This window comes from Littorina saxatilis, linkage group LG9 (genome assembly GCF_037325665.1).
Source record: "Littorina saxatilis isolate snail1 linkage group LG9, US_GU_Lsax_2.0, whole genome shotgun sequence".
NCBI lineage: Eukaryota > Metazoa > Mollusca > Gastropoda > Littorinimorpha > Littorinidae > Littorina > Littorina saxatilis.
Window position 1 is genome coordinate 12,724,515 of NC_090253.1, and position 15,903 is coordinate 12,740,417.

At 38.8% G+C, this 15,903-nt stretch overlaps 2 long non-coding RNA genes across 4 annotated transcripts; both read right to left on the reverse strand.

Moving 5' to 3' along the window:
• Positions 1-254: 254 nt before the first annotated feature.
• LOC138975296 (uncharacterized) lies at positions 255-12,763 on the reverse strand. Of its 3 annotated transcripts, none has more exons than XR_011458611.1 (7): positions 12,295-12,763; positions 11,777-11,949; positions 10,956-11,131; positions 10,133-10,339; positions 4,301-4,410; positions 3,255-3,364; positions 255-1,056 (listed from the first exon to the last, which is right to left on the reverse strand). It is a non-coding gene; the product is annotated as an uncharacterized lncRNA (long non-coding RNA). The 3 variants fall into 3 exon arrangements; XR_011458609.1 differs by having other exon boundaries at positions 10,133-10,247; positions 12,295-12,760; XR_011458610.1 differs by lacking the exon at positions 3,255-3,364 and having other exon boundaries at positions 10,133-10,247; positions 12,295-12,758.
• Positions 5,813-9,334, reverse strand: LOC138975298 (uncharacterized). The gene is made up of 2 exons (XR_011458612.1): positions 7,418-9,334; positions 5,813-7,190 (listed from the first exon to the last, which is right to left on the reverse strand). It is a non-coding gene; the product is annotated as an uncharacterized lncRNA (long non-coding RNA).
• Positions 12,764-15,903: the final 3,140 nt, after the last annotated feature.

Genomic DNA, 15,903 nt, shown 5'->3' on the forward strand with positions numbered 1-15,903 from the left:
TGCATGTATATGGTCCGCGCATGGCGACATATCGTCATTACATGGTCTTATGGTGCGTTTGACATCGATTATGGGCAAACTACACTTTGTAAACACGGGAGCGCGTACATATGCCTTTAACAAGGGTAAAAGGAGAAACAGAATCCGTTAGTCGCCTCTTACGACATGCTGGGGAGCATCGGGTAGATTCTTCCCCCTAACCCGCGGGGGGTTATTGAGTTACAACGATCTTGCTTCAAACACATTCAAAATAATACCATTTCTCTGTTATTATTATTATTTTCTGTGAACTTAAAAGTTTATGAGGGTCAATTTTACATGGGTCACATCTACAGGTCATCCAACTTCAATAGCCTGTAAAGTATCAAAAATCTAGCTTTCAAAACATTTCAGAAAAATAAGAACACATGCTTTCGCAACACATCCTTGATATTTGTCAAAAATGTGGTTTTGAAAAAATGCCAAATGTGGTCATGTTTGAAATTGATCAAACCATAGCAGTATGTTAACTTTGTAAAGTCTATCCCGAAAACCATCCAAGAAAACAACAATGTTCAATTCTGTCTACCCATTGTAAGTCAGCCTAATTATGCTCCCCATCAGTGACATTCTCCTGACCTGGTGAGTCAAAACTCACTAAATGTCCAATGGAGAGTTTTCAGCATGCAACCAGAAAGTATATAGTGTGGCGTTATGTCCCTTTTTTTCAAAACAGGGTTATATATGTGGCAATAATCACATGAAATGTTCTCTGTCCTCCACATCTGTTTGATTTGTGATTGGTGTCCAGATTATTTGCTACAGGCATCTGATTAAGTTTATTGTAGCTGCTGTCCGGTTCCCTTTGCCAGTGATATCTGCTTTCCTGTTCTGTAACTTGTATTCATGTTCGCCGATGGCACCCGCTGAATAGTTTTGGTTGTTCTCCAATGGCATCTAGCTAGCTGCTTTGACGTCTGTAAGTGGTATCAAGGTCCTTCACCATGCAGTCATCTGCTGGAAGTGAACAGGAGGCTCTCTTGCTTATGACACCCACACCAGAGCATGGAATGAAACCTGCAATGACACAGCAGTATGACTGAGAAAGCATGCAGACTGAAGCAAAGAGGGCCAAACTTTAAGAGAATGATAATGAAACCTAACTTAAAGTGCCGTGGCTTTTAGTGCATATATATCTAACTTTTAAAAGTTGTGTCCGTCTCTGTGTGTATCATGATGACTAAAGGCTCCGAAACAGCTGCACCGACTGAGACGGTGGTGGGGGTTTGAAACGTGCTGGTGCGTGTATGATTGTGCTTGCGTGTGTGCAGGCATGAATGTCTTTGTCAGTATGTGTGTGTGTGTGTGTGTGTGTGAATTTATGAATACAATTGAAGGCACAGTAAGCCTCCCGTAAACCATCACAGATACGGTCAGGCTTTTACACACAGACTACAGTACAAACACCCTTTCATTTAAACACTCACCGATTGAGAACATCCTAGGTGCCCTCCATAAAGAGCGAACTATTTTCAAATAATTTATTTTTGCGTGGTTTATCTTACCCCTGAGCCATCGTGAACCAGTCTGATCCAGTTTCCCTTTTTGACTCACATGCGAAGCAAAAGTGAGTCTATGTACTCAGCCGAGTCGTCCGTCCGGACGTCCGGAAAACTTTAACGTTGGATATTTCTTGGACACTATTCAGTTTATTAGTACCAAATTTGGCAAGATGGTGTATGATGACAAGGCCCCAAAAAACATACATAGCATCTTGACCTTGCTTCAAGGTCAAGGTCGCAGGGGCCATAAATGTTGTCTAAAAAACAGCTATTTTTCTCATTTTCCCCATTTTCTCTGAAGTTTTTGAGATTGAATACCTCACCTATATATGATATATAGGGCAAAGTAAGCCACATCTTTTGATACCAGTTTGGTTTACCTTGCTTCAAGGTCAAGGTCACAGGAGCTCTTCAAAGTTGGATTGTATACATATTTTGAAGTGACCTTGACCCTGAACTATGGAAGATAACTGTTTCAAACTTAAAAGTTATTTGGGGCACATGTTATGCTTTTATCATGAGACACATTTGGTCACATATGATCAAGGTCAAGGTCACTTTGACCCTTATGAAATGTGACCAAAATAAGGTAGTGAACCACTAAAAGTGACCATATCTCATGGTAGAAAGAGCCAATAAGCACCATTGTACTTCCTATGTCTTGAATTAACAGCTTTGTGTTGCATGACCTTGGATGACCTTGACCTTGGGTCAAGGTCACATGTATTTTGGTAGGAAAAATGTGTAAAGCAGTTCTTAGTGTATGATGTCATTGCTAGGTTTAGTTATTTGACGTCAAGGTCATGTAAAGGGCAAGGTCAAGCATGTGAGTCGTATGGGCTTTGCCCTTCTTGTTTCACAATGTAGTCGTCAGTTAGTCATTTGAATGCGACTCCATGTGAGCTTATCTACAATAGCACGTTTTTATGCACGAAACAAACGGCTGTGGTTCACAAAAACTCTAGCGATGGTTTTTGACTGTTGAGAGGAACGGTGATACATGTATATGCATAAACCGCCGTCTGCTACGACCCTTGCGTGACCCTGCTTCCGGGCTTTTCTTTTTTCAAACTTTCACAACTTCGAATTGTACTGATCTTGTCTTGATAAAAAAAGAATTCTTTTATGATTAAAGAATGTTTGTGTGACAAGCTGTCAATTTATTATTTAGATTTTAAAAGTTAGGTCTAGCGCAAAAACGCACCACGGTCCAAAAACATTCTGATAATCATCGATCCACGGCTATCGCCAGTTTACATCGATAGAATGAGACCCGAAGGGAAGTAACTCATTTTTGACCTGAGTTCAATCGGCAAAATTAATTCTTTAAAAATTGCTCGCTCTTTACGTAGGGCACCTAGGATATTCCCGTTTGGTGAGCGTTCAAATGGAAGGGTGTTTGTACTGTGTGTAAAAGCCTGACAGTATCTGTGATGGTTTACGGGAGGCTTACTGTCCGGGCGTGATTTCCGGTATTGAATATTCATAACAGCCGTCCAGCACCAAAACGAGGTGCCATTGTTGTAGAGGACCAAGTCCACGAAAATAAATTCTTTGAAAATGTTTCACGCTCGACAGAAAGCAGCCAGGATGTTCCCGTTCGGTGAGCGTTCAAATGGAAGTATGCTTGTACTGTATGTAGACGCTCGGGGAGCTCTGTGATGGTTTACGGGAGGCTTACTGTGCCTTTAATGTATATACATCTATACACACCCAAGAAGATAAGGCGCTCAGCAGGTCTGCACTCATGTTGATCCATTATGTCGGAAACAGGCAGAACTGGATCCTCCACCCAACAGTCACTGCTACAGTGCTGCTCTCAGCTATAAGCAAGAGAAAGCAGCTTGAGTGTTTCATCGCATATAATTCCAGTGTTTGCATACTCCATAGCGATTAGCTGAAACTATTTAGCTAAAACATTAAACTATTATCAGTGGAATACCAAAGGGGTGGCATATGTCATCCAAAATATAAGGCAATTTAAAGTGTGATTGACGGGACAGAAGCGTTTCAATGATACAAATAGAGAACACTACATAGTCTACTGTGTGTTACTGGGTTTACACAAGTAAAAGTGAATATTTTTTCTTCTTCTGTTTCTTCGTTCATGGGCTTAAGACTCCCACGTTCACTCATGTGGATTTTTACGTGTATGGCCGCCATTCAGGCAGCATATGCCAATTTCGGGGGAGGCATGCTGGGTACTTTCGTGTTTCTATAACCCACCGAACTCCCACATGGTTTACAGGATCTTTTCCGTGCGCACTTGGTCTTGTGCTTGCGTGTACAATGCGCCCGTCGTGAATATTTCAATATTTGAAAAGCAGTAAGTGTAAATCTGGTGCCACACAGCAAGCCATGAAGTATTCTGTTTTCAATTCCTATGTACCGGAGAGATAACCCATGTAGTAACTAAACCATACACGCACATATGGGCATATCATTGAGGTCATGGCAAGCTGGTCTGGCAGGGACCTTATATATTCCACTGCTCATGATTACAAAGTCACAGATGCAAAGTCATTCTCGTAACACGTTTGGGCTTGCCATTTTCTCGCGAGTGTTTTGAGAATGAAGTTTGTCTCGGAGATTTTGCATAAGCAATGGAAAATGACATCCCTGACAGACATGTTGTTTGAACCAACCTCATTTACATGATAGACACGCCTGTGAAGAGATGGTTCATTTATCACATCATGACACATGGGTGGTATCTCTCAGGTAGGCAAAACAATATATATCTAAATGCACCAATTTACCTCAAGCACTCAGCAGGTCTGCACATATGTTGATCCATTAGGTCAAAAAACCACCAGAACTCGATATGTTGTCCTAAAGTCACAGATATAGTGGAACCCCCCCAAGGATCCTGAAAAAATAATTAAAAATGAAGAGCCAACACTTGTACAAATTATCTGTCTTTGTACATACAAGCACATACACAAATAAATCTGCTTGCACTATGCTGGCTTTAGGCATGTGTAATAAAATTATTTTGGGGGAGCTTCTCGATTCAACCGGGAACTTTTGTTGTTGTCAAAAGCAATTTATGCCTCAAACATTCTCCCACTCTAAGACTGAACTATGCATTCAGTATGTGTTGATATCTGACTTAAACTCACAAAAATAACAAAGGCTAGTTTGTAAAAAGACACTTGTTTGTTTGTTTATTTGTTGCTTAACGTCCAGCCGACTACGCAGAGCCATATCAGGACGAGGAAGGGGGGGATGAAGGGGGCCACTTGTCAAGCGATTCCTGTTTACAAATGCACTAACCCATTACTTGTGTCCCAGCAGGCTTTAGTAAAACTAAATTAATACCTACTGGAAGATTACCAGTTTCCAGTATGTTAAAATAGGCTTAACCTATCTACTGCTGGACTTACATCAGAACACTAACAGATTAAACTATACATGAATCGCGAGACAAGCGGCAAGAGAAGAGATTTTTGGAAAAAATACAGGTGAATGAGCAAGAAGGCAGAAAAAGGAAAAGAATTCATGAAGAAAAAGAGAGCATGACAGGAAAGAGGAACCAAAAATCTACCTAACAGCAAACTAGAAAGCTCCTGCGGTTCCAAAAACAGGAGGGGCCTTTAATTTCATAACCGCAGTGCCCCACTGCGGGAGTAAAAAGACACTGATTTGAAAAGAAAATTTAAATTCAATTACATATTATTATGTATTATATAATCTGTTCTGGGGCTTTTTTCCAGGTCTTTTAAAAAAGGATGTTCACAAACAATAACAAACACATTTTCAATCCAATGAATTCTTCTTCTTCTTCTACGTTCCCGGAATCCAATGAATGTTTGCAGCACTGTCAGCCGGACAGAAATGACAGTATGTTGACAAAGCCGTGATAAAAACATAACCTGCAGTCCTACCTTAGCGCAAAGAAGTATGAATGGTCTCTGTGTACTCTACAATCTCTGACTGTGGCCCTATGTAAAGGTCGAAAAGAGCTGGCTGTGCTTGGCCATTAAGAAAAATTTCAGTTAATTCAGATTTGTACAAGGAGAGCATAAAAGCATATGGTCAAGAGTACAGAATAGTGTCCAGTCTCTGTGACATGAGCATGACAAATATAATTTTGTCATAAAACAATCTTTTTTACTTAAATTGGAGCATATAGTTATCTTGATACTTCCTACCAAAAGAAATTTCAAATGGGCTATTTACTGAGTAGTATTTGAAGAAAATGTATTTGGTTTGCATGTAACGGTAACACCGTGACCCTTTCAATCAACATCAACTTAAAACAAATCCAGTTTAATTCCAGGTCTTTATTTAACTTTAACAGCCTGCTACAAGTGTACTTTCAATGATTAAATCATAACAACAGTGTTCTAGTCTGATACAGTATTGAAAACTGCATGTAACTGTTGCATGTACGTAACTTTACACAAAGCAGAACATTTGACTCACAATGTTAAAAAAGTAACATATTTAAGTAAAATAAACAAACAAAAAGTCTTCAAATATGTTAAGCCTTATCTTTATATTTAATTGTGAGAAGAAAAAGTTCATTTTTCCAATTTCTGAATTATGTTATAATGCACCATGCATTTACAACATCAGGCGTTCCTAATTTCAAGGTAAAATGACTAAGTAAATGTACTGTATTAAAGGCTCCTACATTGTCAAGGTATGAAATACTTCAGTTAAAGTATTAATTAAGGTTAAAGTATCCCAACAATTGTTTTACTCGTTTTAATGTATAAAATAGAAAACCTAGCAATACATGCATGTAACATAACACTGTGACCTATCCTTTTTCTTACCCATTTTTCACCAGAAAAAGAAATCCATCCAGAATTAAATGTTCTACAAGTAAATACATAGATATAAACATATTTCACATCCAAAAATGTGAGTCCAAGTGATAAAGGGAAAGAATAAATAACAAGAAAAGACGTATGCAAGTAACTTTACACCAACTAGTGCTATTTGAAGGTGAAATAATTGTTATACAGCCTCATAATCACTTAAATCGTACTAGTAATTGAAGAAAACATTCTCTTAATATTGAATGACCTATTGAGTGCTTAAGACAGTGAAATAATTGAATTTAAGTGGATTCAGAGCCAGTTTTAGGCAACAAACAAAATATCCCGAATAAGGGAAAGGCAAACATATCCATTCAACTTTTGTTATTACTTCAGCTACACCTTAGTAATCAAAAGAGAAATACTCAAACAAAACAGCAAATGTTAGACAAAACATTGGGCAACAACCAAAAATGTCCTACCAACCAAACTTTGCTACCAACCAGCCTTTCCTATCTTTCAGATTGTAACTAGACAACAGCACAACATGAACTCAAAAACAAACATGAAGCTGCTAACCACAGATGTGGCACTGACAGATGGAATAGAAGAGCCTCTGCATACATGAAAATCAATGACAGTTTTGAAATATTAACAAAACAGCGTTCCACCCACTCGTATTATTTTTTATTGTTTTTTTTTTATTATGGAGGGAATGCATCTGGGCTGGTTGACCTCATGCTAAACAAATACATGACAACAGTACAGCTTCAGAAATCTTAGTGCATGGGAACAAAGGGCTACACATAGAAGTCTGTTTGCTTTCACGCTGTTTCTTCAGGAAATGTACTTCTGCACCATCACCAATGAGGGCTTGAATCTGCAACACAAAATAACAAGAAATTCCGAGGTGATATTCAAAGCGTACCAGTTCCACATAACTAATCTCATGAAAATCATCAATTTGATTGAATTAAACATAAATTACCATGCATGTTAATATATTCGTGTACATCATTGGTACTGAAACAAACAAAAAAAATAAATCCCCAGTGCCTCAATTCTCACAATTTCTTCCTGAATGTATTGAAGTCCTTGTACTCTTACTCCTGGAAATGCAGGTCACAGTATTGTCAGCTGAGTCCACACCACTCTGTTCTGCAAACTTCACTGGATGTTGTCTCAGTTGATAGTGTCCAGGGAAGGAAGAAAATTAAAAAAAAAATTAAATGCTGGACCGATGAAACAAACTTTTTTGTGTCCTGAAATAGCATTCCTAATGCTGTTGATCATGTGTGTGTTATGTTACATTGTGATTCAAACACATACTGTTAAAACTCATCCTAATACATAATTATTCACTCTTAGTCTGAAAACACTCACCTTCTTTGTGAATTTTTGTTTTTACCGAGTAAAGTTACATTCAAGCAATAGATTAAGTGGGTTTTTGTTTGTTTGTTGACCTGCATTGAACCATATCTTGGTTGTTAAGCAGCCTTAAAAAAAAAGCATCCACAGAAAAGAAAGAAAAGATAATAAACTATGTTGACGGCAATTTTTACTCATACATGTAACTTAACACCGAATAATCCCTTAGTCTATGATTATGTTTGTGTTATGTGACATTCAAACACATGTTTAAAAAAAATGCTTGTACTAAATGATCCACTCTTTGAACATTATAGTGTGCAATTAGTGTGCACAAAAATGTGAAATTCTTCAAGATACGTTTGAAAGTAACTTTACACAAAACCTATGGTGTCATGTTACATGCAAACACCTTTAATCTATTTTGAAGCATTAAACAGTTTGAAAAGCAAAATTGTTGACTGTTTCCATCCAGTCACCTTTCAAAGTGGGATTGAACCAGTCAATGAAATCCTGAGTTCATCTTAGCAATGCCATTTGAAAATGTCAGTATGACTGCAGGTACATAACATGCATTTGTCGTGTTAAGTTACTTGCATGCACGTTTTTACTGCATGTAACATAATGCACAATTATAATTCAAATGTTACCATGAAGCAAACAATTCATTTGTATTAAAAAGCTCCTATTCAATAGATTTTGCTATACCAAACTTGTGTGATGAAAAATACATGAGTGTAACTTAACACCACTCTTTATAGAGTAAAGTTACATACAAACACATATATCACTAAAACATCCCTTGTGCAGGCGAAAACACAAACTGAAGTTAAAGATCGCCATTCAAAACGCATCATCTTGAAAAATCAGACAGGTACTTGCAGATTCAGTTTCCATCAACAAGGTGATAGTTAGCATGTAACTTTACACGGGCATGTTGTCACAGTGATTGCGTTAGGTTACGTACGAACAGAACATTCAAACTTGGGTTTAAGATCGTACCAGGGCCATCCACATTCATCGAGAATGCAAATGTTCAGATTATTGCATATTTGTTTTCCTTTAAAATTTCCCCGATCTAAAATGAATGCAGCACTTGCTTGTACGTAATGTTAACGATATGTACTTTCGTGTTAAGTTACAATCACGCGTCAAGATGGTAAAAAAATGGTAAGTCGTAACAATTTTTTTTAATCCTTCGAGATCTCACAACACTACGTCCAAAATTGGTCTTCTCGCTAAAAAAACATGTAAAAATCATTCTCCTAAAGCAAACATATTCACGCATGTAACATTAAAAACAGTAACACCAAAAGTAAGCATGGTCACTCACAAACATGTGCTCATAACAAATCAACAAACATTTTCCACAATTCCAAATGCGACTAAGATAACCCCTGCTAACACTGTTTTCACGTTCATGCCGTTGTTCATAAAAATGATAATGTATTTTGGTCATTTTACTTGCATTTCATGTCTTTCACTGACAAAACTGCATGAACGTAACCATAAACAGCAAAACTTACCTCATGCTTTTTCGCCACAATGATCCATCAATGCTTCGACCAAAACAGCATGTGACCAGCTCTTTTGTAAACAATATTCAAAATGGCCGCCGCTTACGCAAAATCTCGTTCACGTCCTGGTGAGTGATCGTTTTTTGTTGCATGCGCGTAACATAACATTTACGCGGTTTTCAATTATTTTTCCCTTGGACTGCTATGTAGAGTGGAATCAAGAAACCGCTTAAAGTCTTATGCCGAAATGAAGGCAGCGACAGAAGCTTTAAAATCATGCTGTTTCCCACCTACGCGAGACTTCCAACTCGTTGTTAAAATGAAGACGAACTCGGTACGAAAAACTAACGCGACGGTTACGCGCAAGCAGCCGTCCTTTGAACGCAATTATACACATCGCCGGTCATTCGTTCGTCCTGACAGTAAACCTGCATTGAACTGTTTTGTCTTTCATAACATGATATGATTGATTCAGTTTCAAATTGTCTCTGGTAAAGCGAACATGCAGCTTCAAAGTGTAGTGTGTGAATTGTGTCACGTTTCGCGTTTCGCCGACAACCGACTTTTTCGAACTAATCCACAGATATATAACTCAACAGACACAGATTTGAACACAAGAAGACATGCATATTGAAATCAACTTATTTTGAACAGATTAGAACAGGTTTAATTGAGGTGCATGTAGAATGGTTGCCTTTACAAGGCTAGTTTTGTGACCAACTCGTGATACAGGCACTCGACGCTCTGTTGTACTCTTGACCATATATTCACAGCATGTATGTCTTGTTATTGCTATAGGTCTATATATTTATGCCACAATGACACAGCAAATACGTACATTCATACAGACATATTCATTTACTCATATAATTTAAATTATATAGCACCACAGGAATATGTTAATATCAAAATCTAATATGAAATTTCCTACACACACCCATGAAGTTCAAGCCCTAAGCAGTTCTGCACACATGTTGATCCAGGAGGTCCAAACACACCCTGCACTTGTTGTCCAACAGTCACTGCTCCAGTGAAACCCTCCATTTAGGACCCTGAAAGATATAACAAGTTCCATAAAGTGATACAAAACTCTTTGTTGTTGTCCTTATCTGCTGAAGGAGCACCTCCTGTCGCTTCACAGCATCTGTAACACAAGAGAGGACTGAGTATCCAGCCAGAAATTTCATGACTGTATTTTTATAATGATGATCAACAAAACTTTTTAGGGGCTTTTAAAATGATATGACAAATATAAAGTCAGATGCACTTCACCCATTGTTATACTTAAACATAGAACTAAGGCTTGCTCATACAGTGGAACTCCCCTTGTTAGACCTCAAAATATCTGAGAAAAATAGGCCTTAAAAAGGACCCCTGGGTGTCTTAAAAAGGCCGTTGATTGATGATTCACAAAGGTTATTCACAGAAAATATGAAAAAAGCAAGGTCCTAAAAGTGAGTGTGTCTTTAAGTGTGTGTGTCTGTCTGTGCATCACAATTAAGGGCTAAACAAAAACAAACACACACCCAAGAAAAGCAAAATTTGTTTGAAAATTTGATCAAACTCCAAGACAGTGAATCAAACAAGAAATGTCCATCACTGATTCAGACGCAGTTTATATTTGAATGTATGTGTGTGTGTTGCAAACATTACACAAAAGTGGATCATAAATACCAAATTCAGCTAATGCTAGTACCGTATTGCAAATTACATTAAATTTGAAATGAAATTTTATAATTTGTTGTTAATAATTTACTTACTGGTTAAAGAGTACAACTTTTCACAATTTCAGCACAGAGAATGGAATCCTTGGTGTCTGCTTCCTTTTCTATCTGAATGACTCATTGGTACAGCCATCTGTCATCACCCTGCCGACTGTTTTTTTTTACCTGGAGTCCAGAAGCTTCCCCACCAACTCAGGCAGTTTTGTTTTTCACTAAAAGTAAAAGAATAAAGCCTTTAAAGGTCAAATAGATTTGCACAAAGGAATAAAAAGAGGTTTTCTAGTAATCCAAATAAAGCATGCAGAAATAAAAACACAAAAAGTAACATCAAACAGTTTTGCCTCTTGTGCCCCCAAGACACTGGAATAATTACAGGCCACCAGATAGGCCGTCCATCACTGAAAGTGAACAGAAAAACTTGATGTTTAAATATGTGTGTGTGTGTCAGTGTGTGTGTGTCAGTGTGTGTGTGTGTGTGTGTGTGTGTGTGTTATAGTTTTTATAGTTTGCCCATAATCGATGTCAAACGCACCATAAGACCATGTAATGACGATATGTCGCCATGCGCGGACCATATACATGCATTACAGATTGTTCTAGCCTCTGAAAAAGTGAGGATGTCAACAAAGACACGGAGTTATTTCCCTTGCGTCAACGTTCCCTCTGTTGGCAAATCTATAAATAGGACGATCTAGATCAAAATAAAAATTCAAATATCTCAACATTTAAGGGGTCCTAGACCACAATATCTTGCAGGGAACTTAATTTAGCATGTCTCCAGCTGTTGGTAAAGCAATTAGCGTGTATAGTCATTGAGTACATATGACTTTAAGACAAGAGTTTAAAATGTCACTTACTTGTCCCTGTCAGTGTAAACTTTCAGCACAAAGAAGAATGGAAACATTGGTGTTTTTGTCGGTTCCGTTCCAATTGAATGATTTGGTACAGCCATGCCATCAAGTTGATCAACCAGCTCACTGTTCCTGTTACCAGTTCAACCTCTTTTCCACATTGCCGACAGATTTTTAATCTGAAAAAGTCATGTATACATGTTTTCAAAATGGGAATTTACAAGTAAACAGTTAACGAAATAGTCCGCTTCTGTCACGTACTCCCCACGAACACCGCTATACGTGGGGCAGCCAGATCCAGATAGAATCAACAAACAAGTAAAACTCAAAGTAAAAACATCAAACTCAAACTCAAAGTCAAAGAGAAAAAAACCAACCAGACGGCCCAATGGTCACTGTAATTGTATCAGATTCAGATTCTCACAATGGTATAAACTTTGCAAATCTCAAAAATAGTCGGATACGGGTAGTGACAGTGATAGTGAAAAAGAGTTGTGGGAGCTGTAAAGAATAATTATACGTACTCCTCACTCGATAGTCGATGACTTGGCAGTTACAGTTGCAAATCACTCGATAACTCCTGAGCGAATCTGGATACGATTACGTGGAAAACTCTTGAAGGCTTACTTCTCAGTCCAGATCCATCTTCTGCTCTCTGAATTATGGTTACACTCTCTTGGTGGGTTCCTTTCGTGATGTTGTAGCCCGCTTTTTTCCAATCTCCCTGGTGCAAACTCTTTCTTGTGAGTTGAAGTTCGTTCGTTGAAAATCAGTTACTAGTGCTGTCCCTTGATTTACTTCGGAGTGGTCTCCTCTTCGATTTTAAAGGGACATAACTCTCGCATGCTAACCCTTTCTTCGTATCGAAAGTAGCCGGCTCAGTTTGTTTTTGTTTTTGTTTGGTCTTGTGTTTGATGACTTTGCTAGTCCAATATTTTATGTATATATATACTCAACCAAAACTTAAATGTTTTTACTAGCTATTCAATTGTATGAGTTACAGTTCCTTTTGCATGGATAAGCAACGCACACAAGTGTGTGTGTGTGTGTGTGTGTGTGTGTGTGTGTGTGTGCGTGTGTGTGACGGTGTGTGAGTTTACGCAGTATGTGTGTGTATAGGGGATGTGTGTGTGGGGGGATGTGGGGGTATATATATGTGTGTGTGTGTGAGTGTGTGTGTGTGTGTGTGTGTGTGTGTGTGTGTGTGTGTGTGTGTGTGTGTGTGTGTGTGTGTGTGTGTGTGTGTTTCGGTAAGCGAATGTCAGCGGTTTGTGTGTGTGCATGCGTGTGGGCGTGAGTGCGGCATGTGCGTGTGCGTGCGTGTGTGTGTGTGGGTGTGCAGTCTTTTGCTTACGTTTACAATTATTCTCTGTATATGTTCCAAGGCAGGGTGGACTAGGCAAAGAGGAGAGAGGGGGGGGGGGGGGTTGCCAGTGGTGGTCCAGGGGGATGTTCTCCCTGGCGGGGTCAAGGGGCAGAGCCCCTTGTGGGGGTCAGGGGGCTTTGCCCCCTGAAGCTGATGGGTAGGTCATATTCTGAGATAGGAAAATGGTCGCTCCTTGCATGAAACGGCATAAAATAAACAATAATAAAAAATGTTTTAAATAAGTGAGGTACATGTTTAGGCTAGGGGGGGAGGGGTTGCGCAACCCCCATAACCCCCCCCCCCCCCCGGTAGTCCGGCCCTGCAAGGACAGGTTGGAAGATGAGGCTAAGCCTAAAACCTTTATCCTGACGTAATAATATCCTCTCTCTCTCTCTCCCTCCCTCTCTCTCCCTCTCTCTCTCTCTCTCTCTCTCTCTCTCTCTCTCTCTCTCTCTCTCTCTCTCTCTCTCTCTCTCTCTCTCTCTCTCTCTCTCTCTCTCTCTCTCTCTCTCTCTCTCTGTTAAGCATTCGATGTGTACATATTCTATAACTTTTTTTTTTAAATCTCATATTGTGTGTGTGTGTGTGTGTGTGTGTGTGTGTGTGTGTGTGTGTGTGTGTGTGTGTGTGTGTGTGTGAATGTCCGTGTATATGATGTGATTAGAATAGGGGAGCCTCTCTGCATGGGTGAAAAAACACTTGTTTGTAATGCTTGTATGCCACAACGCTCTCTCTGTCTCTCTCTGTCTGTCTGCCTACCTCGCTCTCTCTGTCTCTCTCTGACACACATACTCTCTCTCTCTCTCTCTCTCTCTCTCTCTTTCTCTCTCTCTCTCTCAAATTATTTAAAATGAAACAATATTGTACACACAGCAAACTTCAGTCAACTTCAGGTCAAACCAAGAACTTTGCACTTGATCCTACATGAAGAATTATTTTGGCAAACGTTAAATTTAACATAAAAAAGGTATTGTTTCAAAATTTCACTGCAGACCATTTTACTAAGCGTTTCGGGCGGGCGGGAAATAGCTCAGTCGGTAGCGGCGCTGTCTTCAAAACCAGTTGTCGCAATCGGCGTAGGTTCGATCCCCACGTTCGGCGAGGGATTTATTTCCCAGAGTCAACATCGTGCAGACTCTCCTCGGTGGCCGCATGCACACGATAAAGAACCCAAGTTCACAGCGAAAGTGTCAGGGCTCGGAAACATGAATACACGCATGCAGGAAACAAAATGTGTGGGTATCGCCGTATACTGTATGGCAGCTCGCTTTCCCCATGGAGAAAGCAGCCCGAATTTCCATGAGGGCAACCTCACAGGACTATATAAAATCTTATCCTTATCGTAACCTTATCCTTTAACTTTTAAAGCAATTGTTAAATTCTCTTTTGAAAACTTTTTTGTGAGAAGCGTTCCAAGGTAACGTTAATGAAATATTAATTTCACATTTGATGCTAACTGTTTACAAAAAACTAACTATACAGCCTGTTTATGTACATCTGACGTTACAAAAGTCCTTTCTCCTAAGTAAATATGTGCGTACCCACGTGTTTGTGTGTGTGCACGTGCGAGCGTGTGTCAGTGTGACTGTGTGTGTGTGTGTGTGGTGTGTGTGTGTGTGAGCACAAAGTATTCCTACGTGTATTTTGCAAATGCACAGTTAACAAGTTTGAAAATATCTCATGTCATCTCCAACAAACGGCTTAATTCACACACACGCACGCACAAAACATAATAAATCTTATATGTACGACTACCTTGTAAAAACACACACAACACGTTTACATGCACAATTACTGGTGATATCAAACACAATTTTAAAAACAATGTTTTTTAATCAACTTAATTTCAACAACAAAATTGTTATGCTTAGCTGATAAGTTATATTAATAAAACAATAAAAATAAAAACACAAAATGCATGTATACTATTACTACTATACTGTACCGCAGTACTATGTACTGTTGTACTATAGTACAAAATACCATAGTACAAAGTACCACAGTGTACCATAGTACAAAGTACTTCGTACTATAGTACTACTGTAGTACAGGGTACATTCACAAAAAAGTACCATAGTACAAAGTACTAGGTACTATAGTACTACTGTAGTACAGGGTACATTCAATAAAAAGTACCATAGTACAGAGTACTATGTACTATAGTACTACTGTAGTACATGGTACATTCACTAAAAAGTACCATAGTACAAAGTACAAAGTACTCTACTGTACCACAAAGTACTATAGTACAGGGTACATTTACTACACAGTACTATAGTACAAAGTACCATGTACTACAATATGTACTAGAGTACATGGTACATTTACTACAGTTTACTATAGTACAGGGTACATTTACTATAGTTTACTATAGTATACTATAGTACATCGTGTGGTACTTTTTCAGCTGGGTGGGTAATAAAGTGTTCGAGTTCTCTCTCTCTGTTAACTCGCGCTGTGGTCATGTGTGTGTGTTGGTTATTTCAAACCATAAGTACATATATTTAATATGAACTTTCAAGAACAACAATATTCCGCATCTTTGACTTTGTCATAGCACAGCTGTGCAATGCTAATCAATCAATTTAATCCCTTCAAGTTTGATCCTCACCCAGAGTAGTACAATGGAACCTGCTTTGAGAAGACACCCTTAGTAATTGGGACCAATGTACCTGCCTTGCAGGTGGCCTGTTATTACCGGTATATTTTTCCCAAGATAGTAGTCAAAGGGACAATAATAAGGTGTCTTTCATTGGGAGGTTGCCTC